Source organism: Pelobates fuscus, chromosome 7, assembly GCF_036172605.1.
Source record: "Pelobates fuscus isolate aPelFus1 chromosome 7, aPelFus1.pri, whole genome shotgun sequence".
NCBI classification, from domain to species: domain Eukaryota; kingdom Metazoa; phylum Chordata; class Amphibia; order Anura; family Pelobatidae; genus Pelobates; species Pelobates fuscus.
The window spans coordinates 100573357-100585529 of NC_086323.1; positions in this window are offsets into that span (position 1 = coordinate 100573357).

Consider the following 12173-nt stretch of genomic DNA (forward strand, 5'->3'; position numbering starts at 1 on the left):
GAGTCCTGTAAAAGAAATCCCTATGAATCCCAATGTAAATGTGAAAAACCTAATTAAAAATATGGGGAAACCTGATGCCATTTTAAAGCATTCAACTTGTTAAAAATACCCTTGGATTTAATATTATTGTCTATATGTCTTAAGTTGACATGCAATGATGCCAAACATTTGCTCTGTACATATGTTAAATAATAAATAACACAAATATGAGTGCTATGTAACAGCTTACAGTGAACATGTCAGCCACACATTTTTCATGAAGCTGATTCAGCCCACCATTTGCTAAATTATTTATCATTACACAATTTTTAACATTCACTCAGAATGTGAACATTCACACCAAATTTGAGAAGGTGCATACAAATTATCTTACAGGGACTCTAAAGGCACTCAGACCACATCACCTTATTGAAGTGTTCTGGGTGCACTGTCCCTGTCTCCAAGGCCATCTTAACAGCATTATAGGTCCCACCGGGCAAAGTAGTGCACTGGGACTCTGCCTACACAACCACTCACAGAAAAGAAAATGTAAATTATTGATTAAAAAAAAAGATACATTTATTGGTACCCTCAAAAAAGCAGTGTTTAAAGATTAAAAAACAAGCTCTGCTGCAGATATTAATCCACACAAACATTTAGTAGGTAGTAGGTTGAGGCAACTGACATGGACAGTTTAAAATATTATAAGAACTTTATTATATATTATTTATTATTTATTATACAACCTTGACCCTAATTCCCCGTCCAACTATCGTCCTATCTCGCTACTGCCGTTTGCCTCTAAGATCCTTGAGAGAGTTGTGTACGTGAGATTGACAGACTTCCAACTCTCTGCTTGACCCGCTTTAATCTGGATTCTATTGTGACCAAAGTATCCAATGATCTTATCACTGCAAACTCCCGTGGCCACCACTCTATCCTAATTCTCTTCGACCTTTCTGCTGCTTTTGACACTGTTGATCATCAACAGATTCTGCTCATCCTCCGTAATCTTGGTCTACGAGATACCGCCCCTTGCTGGTGCTCTTCCTACCTCTCCCAGTGCTCTTTCAGTGTTTCTTTCTCTGACTCTGACTCTTGTCCCCAATCCCTCTCTGTTGGTGTTCTTCAAGGGTCTGTCCTTGGTCCTCTATTGTTCTCAATCTATACTGCCTACCTTGGTAAACTCATCAGCTCCTACAGCTTCCAGTATAATTTCTATGCGCACGACACACTTAAATACATAAAGGGAATCAACACAGTAAAGGAGGAGACTATATTTAAAAGAAGAAAAACTACCACAACAAGAGGACAGAGTCTTAAATTAGAGGGACAAAGGTTTAAAAATAATACCAGGAAGTATTACTTTACTGAGAGGGTAGTGGATGCATGGAATAGCCTTTCAGCTGAAGTGGTAGAGGTTAACACAGTAAAGGAGTTTAAGCATGCGTGGGATAGGCATGATGCTATCCTAACTATAAGATAAGGCCAGAGACTAATGAAAGTATTTAGAAAATTGGGCAGACTAGATGGGCCGAATGGTTCTTATCTGCCGTCACATTCTATGTTTCTATATTTCTATGTTTCTATTGATCTGTCCTCCTCTGATTTCTTACCACCCCTCTTGACTCATATCTCTGATTGACTCTGTGCTTTTTCCAACTGGATGACTGCTCATTTCTTTAAACTTAACCTGTCCAAAACAGAACTTCTGGTCTTCCCTCCCTCAAGTTTTGCTACTCCCTTATCTGTTTCCCTCCAAGTCAATGGTAATCCTCTGCATGTCCGGACAAAATGCATCCACTACAAAAGCACACAAACTGCATCACCACATAAACACACACAGAATCCACTACACAAGCACACAGTATCCACTACACACACAATCCACCACATAAATACACAAACTGCATCCACTACACAAACATCATCCACTACACACATGATCTACTACACACATACAGCATCCACTACACAAACACACACATCATCCACTACACAAACACACACAGCATCCACTACAAAAACACACACATCATCCACCACATAAACACACAAACTGCATCCACTACACACACACATATCATGCACTACACAAACACACACAGCATTCACTACACAAACACACATTCTGCATTCTCTATACACACACTACATCCACTACACACACAATCTGCAGTCATTATGTACACACGTATTCCACTACACAAACACACAATCTACATGTATTACCAACTCTGCATTCACTATACACATAAACACTACATCCACTACACAAACACACTGCACTCACTATGCACACACACTACATCCACTACACAAACACACACTCTACATTCACTATACACACACTCTGCATTCACTATACACATGATAGATCCACTATACACACTCTATCCACTACACAAACATAAAATCTGCATCAACTATAAACATCGCATCCATCCTGGGCTGCGTCAGGGGCCCCGTCGCTGTCCTCTCTTGCCTTAAATACTCTCATCCGTTTCTCAGTGGTCTTACATGTTCCCAACTTGCCCCGTTATAGTCTATAATGAATATGGCGGCGAGGCTCATCTTCCTATCCACCTGCACCTACCACGCCTCCCCCTCTGTCAGTCCCTACATCGGCTTCCCGTAAGATATAGGGCTCAATTTAAGATCCTGATACTTGCTTACTTGTCTACACAATGCTGCTCCGACGTACTTATCCTCACTAATACACAAATATGTCTCGTCTATGCCCCTACACTCTGCTGGAGACCTACATCTAACCTCTGTTCGTACTCCTACCTCTGAAGCTCGCCTTAAAGACTTCTCTAGGGCTGCATCATTCCTCTGAAACGCCCTTCCCCTCTTCACCCAATCTCCACTCCTTCAAATAATCTTTGAAAACTTACTTCTTTAGGAAAGCATATCAATTAAACTGTGAACAGCTTTCTCTCCCCGCACCTTGATTCCTCTCCTGCAACTGTCATCAAAAGAAAACATTAAGCCCTTAATGAATACTATCCTACCCTTACCTTTTGTGTCAGTATACCCCACTCTCTCTAGTATGTAAGCTCATTGAGCAGGGCCCTCAACCCCTCTGTTCCTGTGAGTCCAACTTGTCTGGTTACAAATACGTGTCTGTTAGTCCACCCATTGTACAGCGCTGCGGGATTTGTTGGCGGTTTACAAATAATAATAATAATTATAGCTTTAAGGCTTCAAAAAGTATGTGTGATTTTGTCTTATGTACAATTAGTACGTGTACATTGTTTTCATTTAGGTCATGATATGTATTCACAACAGCAAAATCGCATGTACAGATAACAGCTACGGTGATTAGTCCATCTGAACATTTTAATAAAGAAGGTTTGAACAAATCACCTGGAATAATATACTGAAAGGCTGGCAAGCCTATGGGGGCCTTATGCTCGTGGGGCCCCCAGGCAACTGCCCAGCATGCCCATGTGTTAAGACAGCCATGTTGGTCTCCTTAGACCTGCAATCTATAACATTGCAGTTTCAGCTTCCTGCTGTTTCACTGAGCTTAACTCCTTAAAACCATTCTGAATGTCCTCCCACTTTGCATTAGGACATCCAGTGTCTTAAAATCCCCCATAGGAAGGCATTGATTCAAGGAGGACAGAGGGACACTACAGTGGTAGGAATACAGTTTATAGTCCAAACACTATAGTGTTCCTTTAAGAGTCAATATAATGACGACGGGATTTCAGCTCATATTCAGATATTTTTATGAATTTCGCATTCCTCTAGCACATCCACAGCTGACTTTGTACTTACAAACTAGTTCTAGTACTGACCTGCTACACTACCTCCTGTTATTTGGTGCTGTTTGATGAATTCAAGGTTTTCCGTATTGTGCATTCAGCAGCACTCCACAGCATTAGAACTCAGAGCAATGTTTATTTAAACATGCTTTAGGATTTAACTTGTTTGAATAAAATAATATTTAAAATGACTTGCTCAGTTACATAAATATACATATACCATGTGAACATTGGTCAAAAAAGATACATTTAACATTCACAGGTTCTCTTTTGTCAAAGCACAAGCCATATCCCTTGAATAAAAATGTGTCTCAGTTGTCACATCAAATGCTGCACAGTAGCAGCGTATTTAAAAGGGCACTCAATGCACCATAACCACTTCTACTCACTGTAGTGGTTGTAGTGCAAAGAGCCTGCAGATGCCGTGGAATGGACATGTACAATTCTGATGTTTAAATTCAGCATTAAAAATGTAACTAAAGGCTCTGGTAGGCTGGGATAGTGTAGTTTATTTTGTCTAATCGCTTCGAAGCAGATTAGAAAAAATCATGGCTTATCATTAAATTATTATTTTCACCATAAACACTACACTGAGCAGATTGTCTTTTTAACACAATCTCTCTAAATAAATGCTGAATATATGTGATGTTAACATACTAGGAACATGCAGGGCATATGTGTGGGGGCCTTATACTAACCAGTTTAAAATAATAATAATAATAATAATAATAATAATTTATGCAAAAAATCTGCAATAATGATTGTCTACTTATTTTTATTTGTTCGTTATAAAAAAAAAATGAACAAAAATGTAATGGATATAAGGATGTTATTATCAAGTAATAGCAGGCAAAACACCTAGGATGTTAATCATGAGTTAGCAATGTGTTAAATTAAGTTCTATTTTGTGAATATTTTTCGACAAATTATGAAATTTACTAATAAACCACTCTTTGATGAATAAATTACTACTGATGCTAAATAAATAAGAAGTAACAATTATTTGCCATTTTCTATGATTTTAACCAATTTACCAATACAATATTTTTTTCATTTAATTATTTTGCATTTTATTAGTAAATGCGTTCAAAGTTATGTTTTTGTTTACGTTTTATTAATTCATGATTTCCAGTCTGCAGGACATTGCATATTCAAATAATGCATCCTTCTTGCACCACATCCTACAGGGAATGGTGTGTTAGATTTCAATAAACAGTAGAACTAAGCCGTTTCTGCTGCTTATTGCCATAGGATTACCTATCAGAAGAAGAATATGAGTCACACATATACCACCCATTGTCTGTTTGTGCACATCTATCTCTGATCAGGTATGTTTGGACAAGAAGCTGTAAGCAAACATAGGAGGGAAGCCCAAAGGAGGATTAGATAGAGAGAGTGTGTACAGACCTCTCAGTGATGGAATAACAGCAAACTGTAAATCTGTATAATGGTCCCCGTCTGCCGACTGCGTTCTGGGGAGAGTGTTACTGTCACCAGGTGAGGAAGGAAATTATGAAAATAAATATGGGAAGCTGGGGAAATATAGAAGCCTAAAAGGTTGGCAGAAAGTGGAACGCTGGGTCCAAGTGGGGATGAAGGATACATTATTAAACAGACACTTTAGGCATGTGCTGACCCATATTTTTTATTCATGGTACAGAATCAGATAGTGCAATAATAAAACATGTAAAAATAAAGAATATTAAAAATAATAACACAAAGGTACTTAATTTTTAAATTCCTACATTTGCTGTAAATGCCCAGAAGAGGTGCATGTACAATGTCCTAATTATCATCACTGGAGTCACATTCCTTAAGGCCTCTCCAATCCTCTCACCTGATTAATTAACCCCAGGCCTTCATGAAATATCAACACAATTAGTTCAATCCTCAGAGGACATTGGCTGTGAAGAAAATCTCTTGCTCAGATCCGGCTTTAGCTGTCTAGGACTTGTGCCACTCAGCATGACATCAGGCCGATAATGGGATTTTAAGAATCAATGTGGCTGTCCGTGCTATTACTCCGATGGCAGTCGGGGGTAAAAAAGACCTCTAAACGAGTGCATTAACAAGATGTTTGGAAAGCAGAATTTTGCTACCACCAATACTAAGGGAAACAGGCAGTCCCAGGCTTGTCATTTAGTAAACCTGACAAAGGCCTAGTGGGCTACAATGGCCATGGGTTGATGGCTGACCCTGAAAGTCAAAAAGTATATAACCTAGTCCTAGAGCTTGCAGAATTCTATTTCACCCAGCAACAGTTTCTTCTTCTCCAACCTGCTCCCAAATCTTTCCTGTAATGAGAGAGTGCTTTAGAGGTTATTTCCTGATACTCTGATACTTCAGTTCAAACAGGACTGGAGGTAAGTTTATCATGCTGCTGAGCCACGCTGGACCAAAATACGCCCAGGCTAATTTTCTGTTCTTGTTTGGACCTGATCACGGGTAACCCAAAATAGCAGTTATTTCTATAAATTGTATGTGATCCTCATAAAAAGCTATTTTAGTCCTTAACATTATTTATAAGAAAATGCTACTGATGTGACCTCATTGCAATTACAATCTAATTCTAAATCCTCCTGGAGTTATAGCAATTTAAATTGTACTACGTCGAAGTAGGATTTATCTAATGTTTACTCAACTGGAAATAGAAGGTTATTGGAGATAGTAGCACAAGACAACACAGGCTACTGATATAAAAATTAAAAAAAAAACAAAACAGATGTCTAAGCATGCAAATACCAACAAGTTGTATAACTGTACTGGCCTCTACTGATTTATAAGCTAAAACATAATGTATAATACAATGAAGCACGACAAATTAGCCATGCTATCTTTTCTAAAATGCACAGTTTGATAGATTTTCACATTGATGTATCTTATTAAATGCTGCTCCTCAATTACTATGTTGAATGTATCTATGCCAACTATTATCCACTTCTTCTTATCACATGGCGATTTATATCTTTAAAAATGGATGTAACTAGAGTGTTTGTTATACTTAAGAAAGACTTGGTGGAACAGAATCATTATCAATAAAGTGCCGAATCCATATGTGATTTACAATCAGGGTCTTCATGACATGCCGTATCATCATTCTCGAACAGAGGATTGTGATCCTATTTACTTGCTGTAATGCTGTGAAATTTGCCCAGCAATGATCTCTAGTAGTTTCATTCATTGAAACGCATGACTGAAATTACTCAAGAATGCATATCCAAAGAGACACAGAGCAGTCTACACTATAAGTGATAATAAAATAAAAAAAATTAAAGTCATTATTTTGATTATGCAATAATAACCTATACAAATAAATCAATAATCCCTTAAAGGACCACTATAGTGCCAGGAAAACAAATTTGTTTTCCTGGCACTATAGTGCCCTGAGGGTGCCCCCACCCTCAGGGTCCCCCTCCCGCCAGGCTGAAGGGGGAGGAAGGGGGTTAAACACTCACCTTTCTCCAGTGCCGGGCTCCCTCTGCGCTGGGGACTCTCCTCCCTCTTTTGACATCACCGGCTGAATGCACATGCACGGCAAGAGCCGCGCGTGCAGTCAGTCCATAGGAAAGCATTTCTCAATGCTTTCCTATGGACGCTGGCGTCTTCACACATCAATGAGACAGCCACTAGAGGTTGGATTAACCCTAAAGTAAACATAGCAGTTTCTCTGAAACTGCTATGTTTACAGCAGGCAAGGTTAATCCTAGATGGACCTGGCACCCAGACCACTTCATTGAGCTGAAGTGGTCTGGGTGCCTATAGTGGTCCTTTAAATAAAGCAAACTCATTTTTGTTCACTGCTGCTGTAAGAATGTGAAAACGTGCAGACATACAAAAGGTTAACTAAACCAAACAGAGTGGTGTTATGAGAGTTATTCGTTTCAAATCCTCAGAAGGAAAGAGGAGATCCAATCCCATTTTGATCACACACCTTTCCTCTTTAGAAAGAAATCAAAGCCTAATAGTTATAGATAGGCTATTAGTCAGCCACACATCAATGTTCAAAGAAATTACCATTTTTTACAAGCTATGATATATGATTCTCATGTAACCGTCATAACCCATTTCCCCTCAAACAAGAATGTAATATGTTTCCCCACCAAGCTGTCGCATTAACCATCTTTGATTTGTATTTCAGAAACACAGAGAAAATGAATGTTAGATGCAATGAAATTCAGTCCGTGTTGGCGACGGAGCGAGCTCCCATCTTTACATACATACATCAGCATCCCTTTCACTTTATGTGCAAAAAGTATTAGTCCTACGATTCTGATTATGATCCTTGATTCTAAATTATCACCAGACGTAACTCCTTCCTCTAGGCATGCAAAGTGACTTCTTATTTAAAGAGTCTTTTTATTAAATATTCTGTTTTAATTTTTTGCTTTACCAGTGTGTTTTTTACACTCGCAAAGTACTCTGTTATATATCGTCCTCTGTACAGCTACGTAGATATCTAATTCACGCACAAAATAAACATGACAAATCTAACCCAATTACAATACAAAAATACACAAAATGTAAACATAGCATGGTGCAGCAATCTTAGTATTAATATACAATCTCATATTTATGTACATGGTATTTTTAAAAGCTTTAAATATGTATACACAATATCAAACAAACTAATAGATAGTGCTTCTGCATTATCTCTGTTTAAGGTACACTCAAGACCCATAAAGCACTTTAACTTGTTGAAACGCTTTATGTGTGAGGAGTCTGTCCTCTTTATTTCACTTTGCAAAAAGTACAGATTTCAATAGAAATTTACACTTATATAAATTAACTTGGTTACACCCACTTGTCTTTCAATCAGACAATAGGTCATGTTACTTCCTGGTTTGGAGCTAAACTTAAGAGGCATAAATTGTACAGAGCACCTGCCTCGCAGATATTTCTCATTGAGCTGCCAAAGGAAGTCTATGACTGGACAGCCACAGAACGTCTGGGCAGGGTTAGAAGAGGAGGGATTGCAAGGCAGAACTGTAGGTTTTGCAAGCTGCTATTAGATATACCTCAATAATAAAATGCACAATTAAATGCATGCAAGTTTCATTTGGGGTATATATCTACTAAACAGCGATTTTTATTTATTTTGTATTTGGTCAGTGGAGTTTCCCTTTAAACATCTATAACACCAACTGGGTCTTATGGCCGAATATTCCCAGTCCAAATAGTTATGGAATTATGGAAATATCCACATTTGGTCCAGTGGAATTTCCTCAATTTTAGTGGACTGAATTTGCAGATAGGCAGCTAACCGTTTTAATAGACAGTGCTATTACAAAAAACTGCCATCAACAAGAGTTTGATAGCTGACTCCAGTAGAGAAAAGGTTAACCTCCATATAGGGGTCCAATATAGCCCAATAATTGATTATAATAATTTAAACACATATTTATTTACATGATTATATTTCTATTCTATTATATTGTTAATGCATTTATATTATTTATTACATTCTTATAATTTTATTAATTTAATATTGTAATATTAACCATTTGTCCTCTGATTGCTTGCACTGCCAATTTACAAATTTTGCAGATTTCTGTAGGGTCACCTGCACACAGCAGGTGAATTGAATTTAACATATCAACTACCGGACTTGTTCAGAATGAATTCATCTAGAATTTGTAGAGTTAAACACTGGGTTTTGTCCTAACTGACACAATTCTGAGAACATAGTATAATTCTAATTGGAATGGCAATCCTCATATTTTTTAAAGCCCAATTCCGGTTGAAATGCCGCCGTTCATTGTCAGGTTTAAATCCAGTGCTTTTTGCATCTGAACCCTATACAAAGTATGAGATTGGAATACATACAAAGCATCGTTTGGAAACTCAATCGTGGCCGAATGCATACATCAGGAGGCACATTTACAAATTACAATATAACTATAAAATATTAATTGTAATTTAAAATACTGCCAACTGGTAAATAGTTAAAAAAAAATATCAAGGGTTAATCTTATGGGGAAAAACACAGGCCTGTTATGAATATATCTATAGTCTCCATTTTCCCCTCTATTGATAACTTGAGATACAGATGGTTTTGAACAGGACATGGAGTTAAGTGGGAAGAACCCAGCAAGTTAGGGGCTCAGCGCCCCACCATCTTTATATTTCACTGCAGTAGTTTTTGTCACTCTCTGTAAAGGTACTTTGGAGGGATTCCATCTAATGTCCTAATGTGTAAAATCCTGAGTTTAGATTGATGGAATATATTAAAATGTGATGCCACATATAATTTAGAGTTCTTATTTAACACTAAAAGTGGAGGATGGTTTTATTTCCTGGTTAGAAATCTTTCGCACAGCAGTAGTGTTCAGAAAAATAATGCCATAATAATCTCCACTAATTAAAGGAAATTCTCTAATAAACTGATATGCAGCATCTACAAGTCATACAACAATTAACAATTTCTTCATAAATGCTGAATGTGCACTTTTGCATATTGCAGCACAGAGTCCTGGGAGAACAGAGGCAAAAACTTTCAGAATGGTAATGTGTAGGGTGACTTTAATACATAAATACTTTACTGTACTATTTTGGATGCTGTATATTGTGATTTTAGTATAATCTAGTGTCTAAGGATTTAAATAGAAATACACATATGCACAGATACATGCACATGTGCACACACACACATTTAAGCTGCACTTCTAGCCCATAGTATAATGGCTAATTTAATATGTAAATTTCAGTTAAATTTCAGTTATTGGCAAGATACAATTGGTGCTTGGGGCTGGAACTTGCCTGAGGCATTGATATAGACTTGAGACCCACTGGAGAAGTCTACACCGGGAAGTTGGATGATACATAGAGGTGTTTAAATAAAACACGGTTTTGGCATTTGCAACCCTTGCTAGAATGTTAACACTTAAAAAAAAAGACAGTAACAAAATCTTACCTTATACACCATGCTAAGGTAAAATTCTCCCTGCAAGCCAACCCCCCTCCAGTAGCATCCCTTCACTCTGTTGAGGAGGGGACTTCATGGAAGACAATATGAGGACTGGACGTCCTCATATACTATGTTCTCAGAATTGTGTCAGTTAGGACAAAACCCAGTGTTTAATTCTACAAATTCTAGATGAATTCATTATGAACAAGTCCGGTAGTTGAAGTCCGGTAGTTGAACATGGGGGTGATGCCGCCTTTGGTCATCCATCTTTAGCATGCTATATGTGCTGACAGCGGACGCAAACTATGCATAGGCTTAACATTAGCCAACCAGAACTCTCATTCTAGACTTACAAATAGCACTTCAGGAGGACGAGTCACACTTGGAGCAGCAAGCTACGTTATTTCAGTATATGCAGTGATTTCTAGTGATACACCGCACATGCAGACTGCAAGCACCATGACCACTTCAAATCACTGAAGTGGTCATGATGTTTGGAGTAACACTTTGAGTACACCAAGAAAGAACACTTATAGACTTTCCAGATACTGACTGCAAAGGAGTGATCACTTTAATATGTTGGAAGATGTTATTAGCTGTAACCCCATAGAAGGAACAAAATGCTGTAATCTCAGCAGCCAGTCACAGACGCATTAACACATATCTCTAGCGGTATTGATCTGCTCAGCTCTTGGCTGTTTGTATTAACAGACAGCCAGTAAGAAAGTAGAAGTTAGAAATGTGGATAACTAAGCCACTTTGTACAGCTGCACAATTTACTATCATGTAACACAGGAGTTTGGTATAACTATGGAATTTCAGACCACACGCTCTGCACCAAGAAGCCACACTACCAATCAATAGAGCTCTGCTTTAGGTATTCGATTACTTTTAGATTTAATGGAGAATCCTACCATACAAGTTAGTCATTTGTCTGGTACAGGAGGACTAGCGAGCTGCAGGAAGGAATCTTTCAGGACCATGGACAGCTGCTAGTGTGTAAAACTTAGAGGCTGCACTGCTGATTGAAAGAAAGCACCATGCATATTATGTAAACAATGGAGAGCAAGAAAATCTGTACACTTGTAATAATAATTAATAAAAATTAAAAAGTGAAGAGGAGAGACACAGCAGGTTAATTTCAAATGCCTAGGAGACCATTCTAAAAGAGTATGAGTATGTCAATTTGCCAGACCAGATCTATAGCAAATGCCCCAAAAGTCTGTAAAATATGGAGTGTAATAATATTGGTTTCTCAGGGTGACAGAAAATTAGTAAAAAAAAAAAAAGGAAAATCTGGAAAAATCCACAGGGGAGAAATCGCCAAAAACATGTATTCCATAACCATTAATTTTTTTTTATTTTTTTTAATAAAACGTAAGGCTAAAACAGACAGCCTCTCAGCAGAATTCACCTTTATATTCATTTTGGAGTGAGTCCAAAATGAATATAAAGGTGAATTCTGCTGAGAGGCTGTCTGTTTAAAGGGACACTCCACTGCCCAAGTACAAATTTAT